We start from the raw sequence: 10,795 nt of genomic DNA on the forward strand, positions 1-10,795 counted from the left end.
AAATCTACAAGTATCAATAGGGGCATATTCCAAATATTCATATTTGAGTTAAATACATCTTTGTGAATAAATCTTTCATATTTTAACTTTGTTCTCACATTTATACATCTCAGTTTTGTTATAAAAAGGAAGATAGCTAGCCTGTAACCACATGGAAATTTGAGATCAAGACCCAAAAGGAGACACAAGAGGTTATCTAAGACTGTCAGAAGAGAATTCACATGAATTCCCTTGCCTTGAAAAGGATCCAGCAGAGCATTAAGTCAAAATGAGGGAAGGGGCTTTGACTCAGGTCCCAAGCAATGATTACTGTTCAAGGGCACAGAACTCAAAGGAAGAGGATTGAGGTCATGGATTGGAAGAAGAAACAGATGGAAGAATCAGTTGACTCATATCCAGGTCTTCCAGAAATAGTGACAGAGCAAGCAACAGAGATGTGTGCTTCACAGATTTCTGCAGAGAAATTGGCCTCTGATGATTTGGGAAGCAATGTCAGAAATCTGAGGTGGTTTGGCAGAAGCTGATGAGAAAGCAAGGAAGCCAGTAAGTCCTCCATCAGTGTTTAACCTTCACGAGGTATATTTAATATGATGGCAGCTTGTAGAACTGACAAGCTTTAGGTATTCCTCTAGGCACCTGCCATCCAACCATAAAGAAGCTGTACAGGAATGTGTCAGAACTTGACTCGTAGTTGGTATGCAAATTAATGAAGAGATAGAGAGGCAAAATTCCCAGTGGCTAACAGTTCAGTACAGACCCAGGCTGACCTTTGCATCAAGTGAGAAAGACTAAAATGTGCCATAAATGAAAAATGCCATAAGACAAAATAATTGTCTTCTACTTATTGATTCTAAGACTGAATTCCCATGAGATGGATTTCTCAGAGAAAAAAAGGAGGGGAGAGAATGTCAAAGGTAAGCATCTCTTCTTGTATTGCATGCAGCCTGCAATGTCAGCTCATTACTGACATTTTCCCTAATTGATCTCATGAACAGTACAAGTTACACATTATTTTCTTCCATCATGAAGATGAGAACATGAACTCGGAGTACCTTCAACACTCATGTAGCTATGATCACAAAGAGGAGGAGACAAAGTTTGATCAAATGATCTGATTCCAAAATTTTTGTTCCTTCAGATACAAATGCCCACTCTCAGTGATACCTTTCTGCAGAATCCAGCTGTGTCTGCTGGGATTTTATAGATAGTGACAAAGGGAAGATCTTCGTGACATTCAAAGAGGGGGATGCTGCACAGGAAGTCACAATAGCCATGGAACAGTATTGTGACTCATATTCAAACAACACAGGCAATAGTGAAGAGTATTCCTGAATAGACGGTGACCTGCAATACGAGATAGGAGCCCGGACAAAAGTCCATGCTTTCTAACTGGCAATAATCATGAACCCCTCTTGACTTGAAAAGACATATTGGATTATATACTACTCAGACTCTCTATGTCTCAAGACCATTTTCTAAAAATATTCTTGGAAAGATTTATCTAGATTAAAATCATTGGAGCTCTGTTTACTAAAGATGCAGAAGAAAGAAGTTTAAGGAAAAATTCTCATCAAAGCAAAACAATAATAACAGTAATGTTAAAAAGTCACACCAATGTTCTGAAGGTAGTTTACAATTCCTTCAAGTTTTCTGAATGTACCATTTTCATAATATTTTTAATTGAGTAGGTACAGAAATAAATAGTCTAAAATTAGTTTAAAGGGAAGTTATTTAATTTCTAGAAACTAATCATATGCACACAATTATTTTGTATTTGCATTTTAAAATTCCTTACGTTTAAGAATTGAAAAATATGTCTTATAGCATTTTATAAACACTCTATATAAAATAGATGCATTGCTTATATGCGGTATAAGTGCTTATTTTCTGTAGTATTTTCACTTAATTGCACTTCATTAAAAGAATGTAGCCAATTCATGAAATACAGAATACATAAGCAACATTTTCAAGGGTGTATTCTAGTAGAAAACTAAAAAAGGTTGTTTCACAATGGTGAGACAAACTCAAATTTCATCTACTTTTCCTAAAATTTATTTTTATATTGCATTGATTCTAGGTAATCTAGTTAAGTTATTAAATTTAGAATGGTACATAGAGCGACAATACACATGGATGAGAAAGCATCTTGGTAAGGGGATGCCGAGTCCTTTGGGTATATACCCAGGACTGTAATAGCTGTACCATAGCCCACCTAGATACAGAGCGCCTAATGGATGGGTCATGAAGATGTAATAAATAAACACAAGAGAATTTCTTTCAGGAAAAAAAATTATAAAGCTTTTAGGTAAATAGATGAAATTGGTGGAAATAATTTTGATGAAGTAACCCAGGCATAATAAAACAAACATTATCTGTTTGTTCTCTGTTTTATGTGGACTCTTGTTTTTAATCTCTAAGTTTGAATGATCAATGTAGAATGCCTGGAGAGGCCACAAATCTAGAAAGAGATCATTGGGAGACTGCTTTAAGGGAGGGATATAGTGGAATATAGGTAATATCAAAGTAGACAAAGAACAGTTGAGATGGACAGTTTAACAGTGGAGGTGGTGGAAAAGAATATGGAAAAGATATCTAAAAAGGATGGTGTATTCAAAACCCCATATGGAAACCTACTGTTTCATGGCCAAAATAAAACACACACACACACACACACACACACACACACACACACACAGTTACACCACTCCATTCTCTCCAGCACTTAGGGAACATTGCATAAGAAGATGAAAGAATGTAAGAACTAGAAGATTTGCAAAAATGAGAGACATTATGTGAGCAATGCATAGCCATGGCTATATCATGAACTTTTCATATCTGACAATGACAATACTGAGTCTGTATGAGAACAGGTCCGTAAACATCTGTACATTAGAGGAAGAAGTTCTCAGGGGCTCTATCCATCACTGGTAAACTAATGTCTTCTGGTTGATTCAGGAAAGAGGTTATCATTTTCTTTGGTGCTGTACCCATTGGTGGCCCCATTAGGCTCCAATACATAGTCCTAATTCATAGGTCATACCTAAGATAATCACCACACAAAACATACTTTCTTCAAAGTATTTCTATATGTATTATCTTAGTTAATATCCAGAGAAAGGACATTATGCATCACTGTACTTGATTGTATTCTTAGTTGTTAAACCCCTGAACACTTGACTTATGATGACCAAGCTTATTCTTTGAATATCAGGATGATTTTTTAGAGGCTCATACTCTACTGAGACAAGAAAATTAAGTCACAAAGTTCTCTATTAAATTAAGGCTACTCTATCTTGTTTTAGTTTCCTGTTTATGCTCTTGGAGCCATGTATAGTAAGTACATTTAGTCTGATTCCTGCAAGGAGGAATTTGCCTTTCTGCCAAATCTCAGTTTTGAACACAAACATACCCAATGTTTGAGTTATTATATGCTTAATCATATAAAAAATATCCAGTCATAAATGGACCGATGAAAGCAGAAAACAATTCTGTCCACCCTGAGCTGATATGCTGTACTTTCATTAGCTTGGAAAATTTCCATTTCCATTTTGCTTTTTGTTTCTTTTGTGTCAATTACTGGTTCTGCACCTTATCTCAGTTATCTCTTTATTCTTTTTGTGGGATGAGATAAGAGTGATACTGGAAGAAGAAATTTAAGACTTGAGTTAATGGTTTCAGCCCCATATCTCCTAAGCTGCTTTACATCTTACTGTCAAAATACAGTGGATTTTTAAACTGATATTTCATATCACTTTGAATTTTGTGAATATGGTTATATAAATGCCCTCAGGTGAATATCATAATTATATAGAATAGCGGTCTATAAGCACAAAACTAGACATTTCTAATTAATACTGGTTGTAATTAATTTTGAATCATGTGAGCTCTTACTTGACCTGATGCAGAGCTGAACATCAAGTTTTATGATAAACAGCTTCCTACATGGCCTACCCTAGTTCAGATGTAGTAGCTGCTTCAAATTCACATTAAGCAGAGTATGAAAAATACAGTAAAGCAGCCATTACCAAGTTCATAGTGAAAACCAGCATTGAAATGCTGACTGACACTTACTCCAGGCTTACTAGCATTAATCTAAGCAATTATGAGGAGGTCAGAACAATAAGGGAAAACTGGGCTGCAATCAGATATTCTGGCTATTGTAACAACAGATCTGAGACATTTGTTTAGAAATTTGTTATAGATGCATTAAAAATAACTACATAGATTGGTAAAGAATCACAACAATTATGCATAAAAATACAGGTTAGATTTATCTATAGGCAGTTTCAGCAATATTAGGAACATTAAATTATCTTCTCTATGAGTAGGTCAAAAAGTCTTGCAAGTGCTAAGTCTATAGCTAATGAGCTTATAAAGTTAAAGGAGGCCACATTTTAGCCATATAAATCTTATTAACTATATTATTTTGTACTATATAATTTAACTCTCAAGATAGTGAAACTATAAAAATTATGACATTAGAATGATGCTGTGGTCCTAGGACAATAAGAAACACAAGCTTAATGACACATATGGTCAGTATGAACACCTTGGCTTAAACCAATAGTCAGCAAGTTAATCGGTACAAAACTCACCCAAAGTGATTTTGTTTGAACATACTGGAATTTTGCACTTTAAAAACATTGTTTGGCTACATTAATTGATCATTTCATGCAAAAGAGTTTATTATGTGAATATAATTACTTTCTAAATCTCCATATCATGGAGATGGACAAAATTAGATTTGCTAATTAAATCTAAATGATCTAGTATTATTTATTTATTTAATGCAACAATGAGTATTTGTGGTTCTTTTTCAAAGAATTCCTATCTCAAGTCATTACCATAAGAAGGAGTTACTTGAAGGACACATATATCAGCTAGAAAAAAAAATTAAACCTCTCAGAATGATACAGCATGTGATTTGTTCTATTTGAAATTATATTTACTCATGAATAAATTACAAACAATTTCATTAGAAGGGCTTTTGAGAGTCTGGTTTTTAGATTGATTATTTTAATAGTCTTGTCATGTATTATAAAGTTGTTTGTTACAATGCTTATGGAATTTGAACTGTAAGATTGAACTAAATTCATTCCAAGCCTGACAATATTATTTAATTAGATGAGACCTTGCCAATGGATTGCTTAGGATGTCAGAATCAGATAGAATGCTGCAGGAAATATTCATTTAAACTAAATATAAAAACCTTCCATGAAGAATATACATGGTTGGGAGATTTCAACGAATTCAGTCAACTTCTTTGCTTAAGTCATTCCGTGTCATAACAGCATAGAATTCAGTTGCTTTGCCTGTGAGAAGATTAACAGAATCACAGGATGGAGCCTTCTGTGGCAGAGGAAGATGTTTTTCTAGGATCAGAAGCCTTAGTGTTCCAGTCCTGCTGTTGATGCTGCTGTAGATTACAAGAGCTTATTGATCAAAAAAAAAAGACTGATGGTCTGGAGAAAAAAGACAAGCCCAGCAAAGACAGCCATCAACTGGCCCTAACTGACCAGAGATACTTTTAGTTGCTGTGCAGCATCAATTCAGTTCTTTACAATCCTCAAGCTCCAGCGATTATTTATAAACAGAGCAAGGGAGGAGCCCAAAACTTCAATAAAGATACTGTTCAAGATTGTGGATTTGAACATCTCGTTCCTATAGTAGAAATGTAGGCAGATAAACTGTCATCCTTAAAGGTCAGAATAAGTTGTCAGATCCTCTAAAACTGGAATTATGATGGTTTTAAACCATCATGTGCGTACTGGGAACTGAACCTGGGTCTTCTGAAGACCAACAAGGGTTCTTCCTGCTAAGCCATCTCTGCCCTGCATGTGGGAGTTCTTCTTGGAAGATGGATAGGTTCTGAAATTAGACAGTGGTGGTACTTTACACCGCTGTGAAAAGATGAGAACCATGAAATTGTGCTAGTAAAGGATTTGTATAAGTCCTTAAAAATACTGTCTGCAGCACTTGTACCTTAGCATAATTTAAGGAAACCAGATGAAAATGAAGGTGTCAAAGTAGAAGATCTGTTGTTTATGGTAGATACCATGTTGGAAGAGGTTGAGAACACGAAGGAGAGCCCCAACATGCCAAATTTTCAAATGTTGGAAGCTATTGTTTCTCACTTCCAAAAGCTATTTGATGTTCAATCTTTAAAGGAAGTCTATCCCCAGATGAATAAAGGGTATGCCAGGCTTGGAGAAAAGAACAATGTGGTCAGAGACCTCTGGGAGCTCTTAGAACTAGACAGTCCTTCCTCATTGTGTGTTGTGGTCAGCACAGTTGGAAAACTGTGTAAGATGATTAATGAGGATGTGAATGAACAGGTTAAACAGGTCTTAGGAACTGAAGACCTACAAAGCATTATTAACAAATTGGAAGAACATGAGGAATTTTTTCCAGCATTTCAAGCTTTTACTAATGATCTTCTTGAAATCTTAGAAATTGATGAGTTGAATGGCATTGTACCTGCAGAAAAGAAATTAAAAGTACTTTCATACTCAAAAAAAAATCAGAGAAGAAGAAGAAGAAGAAGAAGAAGAAGAAGAAGAAGAAGAAGCAGCAGCAGCAGCTGCTTTAGTGTAAAGAGATGAAGAATACAGAGACCCAAGATCAATTTCACTCTTAAATTCCCCTAAAGAACTTTAACTTCTGGAAACTCTGCATTTCTAGAGGTAGAAATACTTAAAAGTCAAAATGATTCTAAGAAAAGGTATTAGAAATGAATAACTGTACATTGAACTATTGTGGAGGCAAAGCCCTAGCTCCAATAGGGTCATTAGCTGCTCTGCTGATAATTTTTTAAGAATGGAAATGCTGATATGCTAGTATCCATGCTAATGTAGTCCACTGCGATGAGAAGTTGTTAGTCTTATCCTAACATCTTTTTTTTATAAAATAAATAATTAGAACTCAGAATGGTCCTCCCATGAGAGATGGTGATATTCTCAAGCCTTCCCCCAAAATCAAGCTATGGCTACATGGTTGGATTCACAATAGAATAGCAGACTAACGACAACTTCCTCCCTTCTGTAAAATGAAACTGACTTTCCAAGTGGTATGTTCCTCACCAGTTTTCATGAGTGAGTGCTCACTCTACAATAACAAGCACACTATACTTGAAGACAGGAGATCCTCTAGGAAGGAAGTCCCTACCTAACACTGCTGAGAGCAGGTCTACCTCATCCACTGTGATTGGCTTGATTATTAAGTGAAATTGCCATAAAAATCAGTTCTACTCTATTTGTATAACACTAAAACAGCAAATATAACTTATATTTAACATGAAACCATCTAAGCATCTTTATCCCATGCCAAGTCTAAAATTCTCAAACAAATGTTAATTAGTCAACTCTAGGGCATGACTCCAGATAGTGTTAGAAGGTAAATTTATATTGTGTAGATGACTGATTTTTTTTTCCTGCCAGGTTTTTTTTTTCCCATCTCACACCATCAAAAGAACTTTATATATTTGAGGAAAACAGTTGCATTTCTCAGCCAGAAACTAAATGCCAATTCTTTCAACCTTTCCAAGGCAGACAGACTTTTCAGCCCTTTAATCATTGTGTCACTGTCATTCTTGTCTGCATGGTGTGAAGGTCCTCAGCATTTCTTTAGACTATAATGATCACATGTAAACGTTAACTGCAAAGAAAGTGTTCAATCTCTACGCAAAGCGCTCAGGCATCTTGAATCTAAAAGCTTGGTAAAGTTAGCTACTTGTAACCTCAGAGTCAACATAACATTTCCCTCATAGTCTATGAGAACACTTCCATTCTTTGTCTAATTATTCTGGGCTACTGTAAACAATCAACTTTACTATTAGTATGTTGCTCATTGCATTGTCTTTCAATTCTGAATTTTACTATGTTCATCTAACTATACTATTTTTATAACTATTTATATATATTTGATACTTGGATCTTAACTCATGGTACTGAAGACCAGTTTAGCAATAAAATTTCAAAGTGAATAGGAAAATATTCATTGAAAAATCATCTAATATGTCCAGGTTGATTCTGTCATATCATTAACGTCTGATCTTGAGCATCTATACAGTGTAGAGTTGCAATAAAGTCTACTTTCATAAATGAGTTCTAGTTTTCTCACCTGATAACTAGATTTTGTCTTAGTCTGGTTACTCTGAACTAATTTCTTTGTTTATGAACTACTTGAAACTGGATGGGCTGTAAACAAAGAAGTAAATATTCAGCTCACATGCTTTGGAAGCAGAGTTGAATGGAAAGGCACATCTGACAAGGGTCTCCTGCTGAGTTATAAATGAGAGATGCCATTACATGACCGGAATATCTGTGAGTGAGATGATCAGAAGTCTTCAGAAGACATAAAACATAGGGGAATAAATTGCCTAATTAGAGCAGCAACGAATTCATTCCTCCAAGATCAAGTGCTCACTTACATCCTACATGATAGAACATCAGTCTTTTCATTAGGGGTTAGCCTCTGTGGCCCACAGACATCTTTCTAGGCCAACACTCGTATTGATGAATCAGGAAACCAAGTATCAATCTGAGTTACAGTTCAGACACACTATATTCAACCATAGAATCTTTTTTCTTTTCTCTAATGATTTTTTGATGTTATAAAAAATTTAATAGGAATTGTTTTAAAGAGAAATTTCCCCTATAAAATAATGTAAATTATGAACACATAATTTTTATGAACACATCTGTTTCACAAAGCAATGTATTATTTTTTCTTCTTTGCTATCACAATTTTTCATTTAATTTTTCATGCCAAACAGTTTATCCTCCCTCCTCTCCTCCCGTTTCCTCCCCACAATCTCCCCTCTTCCTAATTCCATCCACTCCTCCACTGTTTCTGTTCAGAAAGGGACAGGCCTTCCATGGTTGTCAATAAAGCATGACATATCAAGTTGAGGTAGGACTAAGATTCTTCCCTTATATTAAGGCTGGGTCAGGCAACTAAGTATGGGGAATCGGTTCCCAAAAGTCAATCCAACCATTAGTATCTGGTCCTGATCCCACTCCTAGAAGCTCCACAAACAGACCAAGCTACAGAGACTGTCACCCACATGCAGAGGGCATAAGAAAGTTGCAGGTGGGCTCTCTAGCTGTTGGTCCAGAATCTGTGAGCTCCTATGAGCTCACGTTAGTTGCTTCTGTGGGTTCTTTTGTAATGACCTTGACCATCCACCAGTGGCTCATACAGTCCTCCTTCCTCTCTTCAACAGGATTCCTTGAGCTTGGTTCAGTGCATTGCTGTGGATCTCTGTATCTGCCTTTTATCAGTTACTACACAATTAGGGGAGTCACCAATCTGGCTACAGGAGATGGCCAGTTCAAGTACTATTTCCACTACTGCTAGGAGCCTTAGCTGGGGTCATCCTTGTGGATTTTTGGGAAAGAATCTCAGATGTTGAAGATACAATAGAGGAAATAGATTCATGGGTCAAAGAAAATGTCAAATCCCTAAAAAGGCCTAACATAAAACATGCAGAAAATCTTGGACACTATGAAAAGACCAAACCTAAGAATAATAGAAATAGAAGAAGGAAAAGAACTTCAGCTCAAAGGCACAGAAAATATATTCAACAAAATCATGGAAGAAAATTTTTCCAGCCTAAAGAAGGACATACCTATAAAAAGTACAAGAAACTTATAGAGCACCAATACACTGGACAAAAAAAAGTCTCCTTGCTACATAATAATCAAAACACTAAATGTACAGAATAAAGAAAGAATATTAAGAACTGCAAAAGAAAAAGGCCAAGTAACATATAAAGGCAGACCTATAAGAATTATACCCAACTTCTCAATAGAAACTCTAAAAGCCAGGAGATCCTAGACAGACATTTTGCAGACACTAGGAGACCATGGACATCATCTCAAACTACTATACCCAGCAAAACTTTCAACCATAGACTCAGAAGAGAAATTAAGGTACAAATCAAGGTTGGCAGACACACAGCACAATGCCAGATTGTTTGTCTTCTCATCCATAGTGTGTATCATCAACCTAATGGTTGTCAGTACTTGTCATGTCCTAGAAGAGATCAAATGGCACATATCAGTTTAACCCTTATCATCAGGAAATCTATTTCTCATCAACCCTACCTAATAAGCATCTCCTTTTACTCTAATGGCCCAAAGTACACCAAATGGCTTCACACCTTACAAAGGAAGACCAGAAGGCTGTGGAGATGGATCAGTGGTTAAAAGGGCATATTGCTCTTGGAGAGTCCAAATGATAATCCCACTATTCTTGCAAGAAAAGGAGAGATAGAGACTCATAACTCTCCAATTAAATGTGTCACAGTTTCCACTTTGGTCTTAGTGCACTTTCAGCATGCCAAGAAAATATGTTGATTTTGTTTTCTCCTAGTTGGTTTACAGGACTACACTGTCACCACTGACAGGAGCACATTATGCTTTCCTTGTATGCTTTGGTGATTCTGTTTAATTCTAACATCAAGCAGATTAAGAAGCAAGTTCATTACTTGCTATGTTTGTTCTACTCAGAAATTCTGTGATGACTTAATTATACCTAGTAAGCATACAAATATCCTGGGTATGCCACCAGGCTTATGTGGTTGTATCATTGTTACATTGTTTATAAATAATGGATAACTGGATTTTGGTTCTTGTGATTACAATCTTCGTAGGGAAATTAGAAATGGTCCAACAGGTCTTAGAGTAAACTACTCTTGCTTTAGGATAAGACAGAGATAACCAGGATTGTGGTCTTTATTTCTTATTATTGGGGGAATTTTGTCAAGGCCAGTAACACTGATTTCTTTTCTTAT

The 10,795-nt window shown here is 35.9% G+C and overlaps 1 pseudogene; it reads left to right on the plus strand.

Annotated features, from left to right (window-relative positions):
* Nucleotides 1–350: 350 nt before the first annotated feature.
* LOC130866186 (centrosomal protein of 70 kDa-like) lies at nucleotides 351–6,503 on the plus strand (annotated as a pseudogene).
* The last annotated feature ends 4,292 nt before the right edge of the window (nucleotides 6,504–10,795 follow it).

This window comes from Chionomys nivalis, chromosome 25, assembly GCF_950005125.1.
Source record: "Chionomys nivalis chromosome 25, mChiNiv1.1, whole genome shotgun sequence".
Lineage (NCBI taxonomy): Eukaryota > Metazoa > Chordata > Mammalia > Rodentia > Cricetidae > Chionomys > Chionomys nivalis.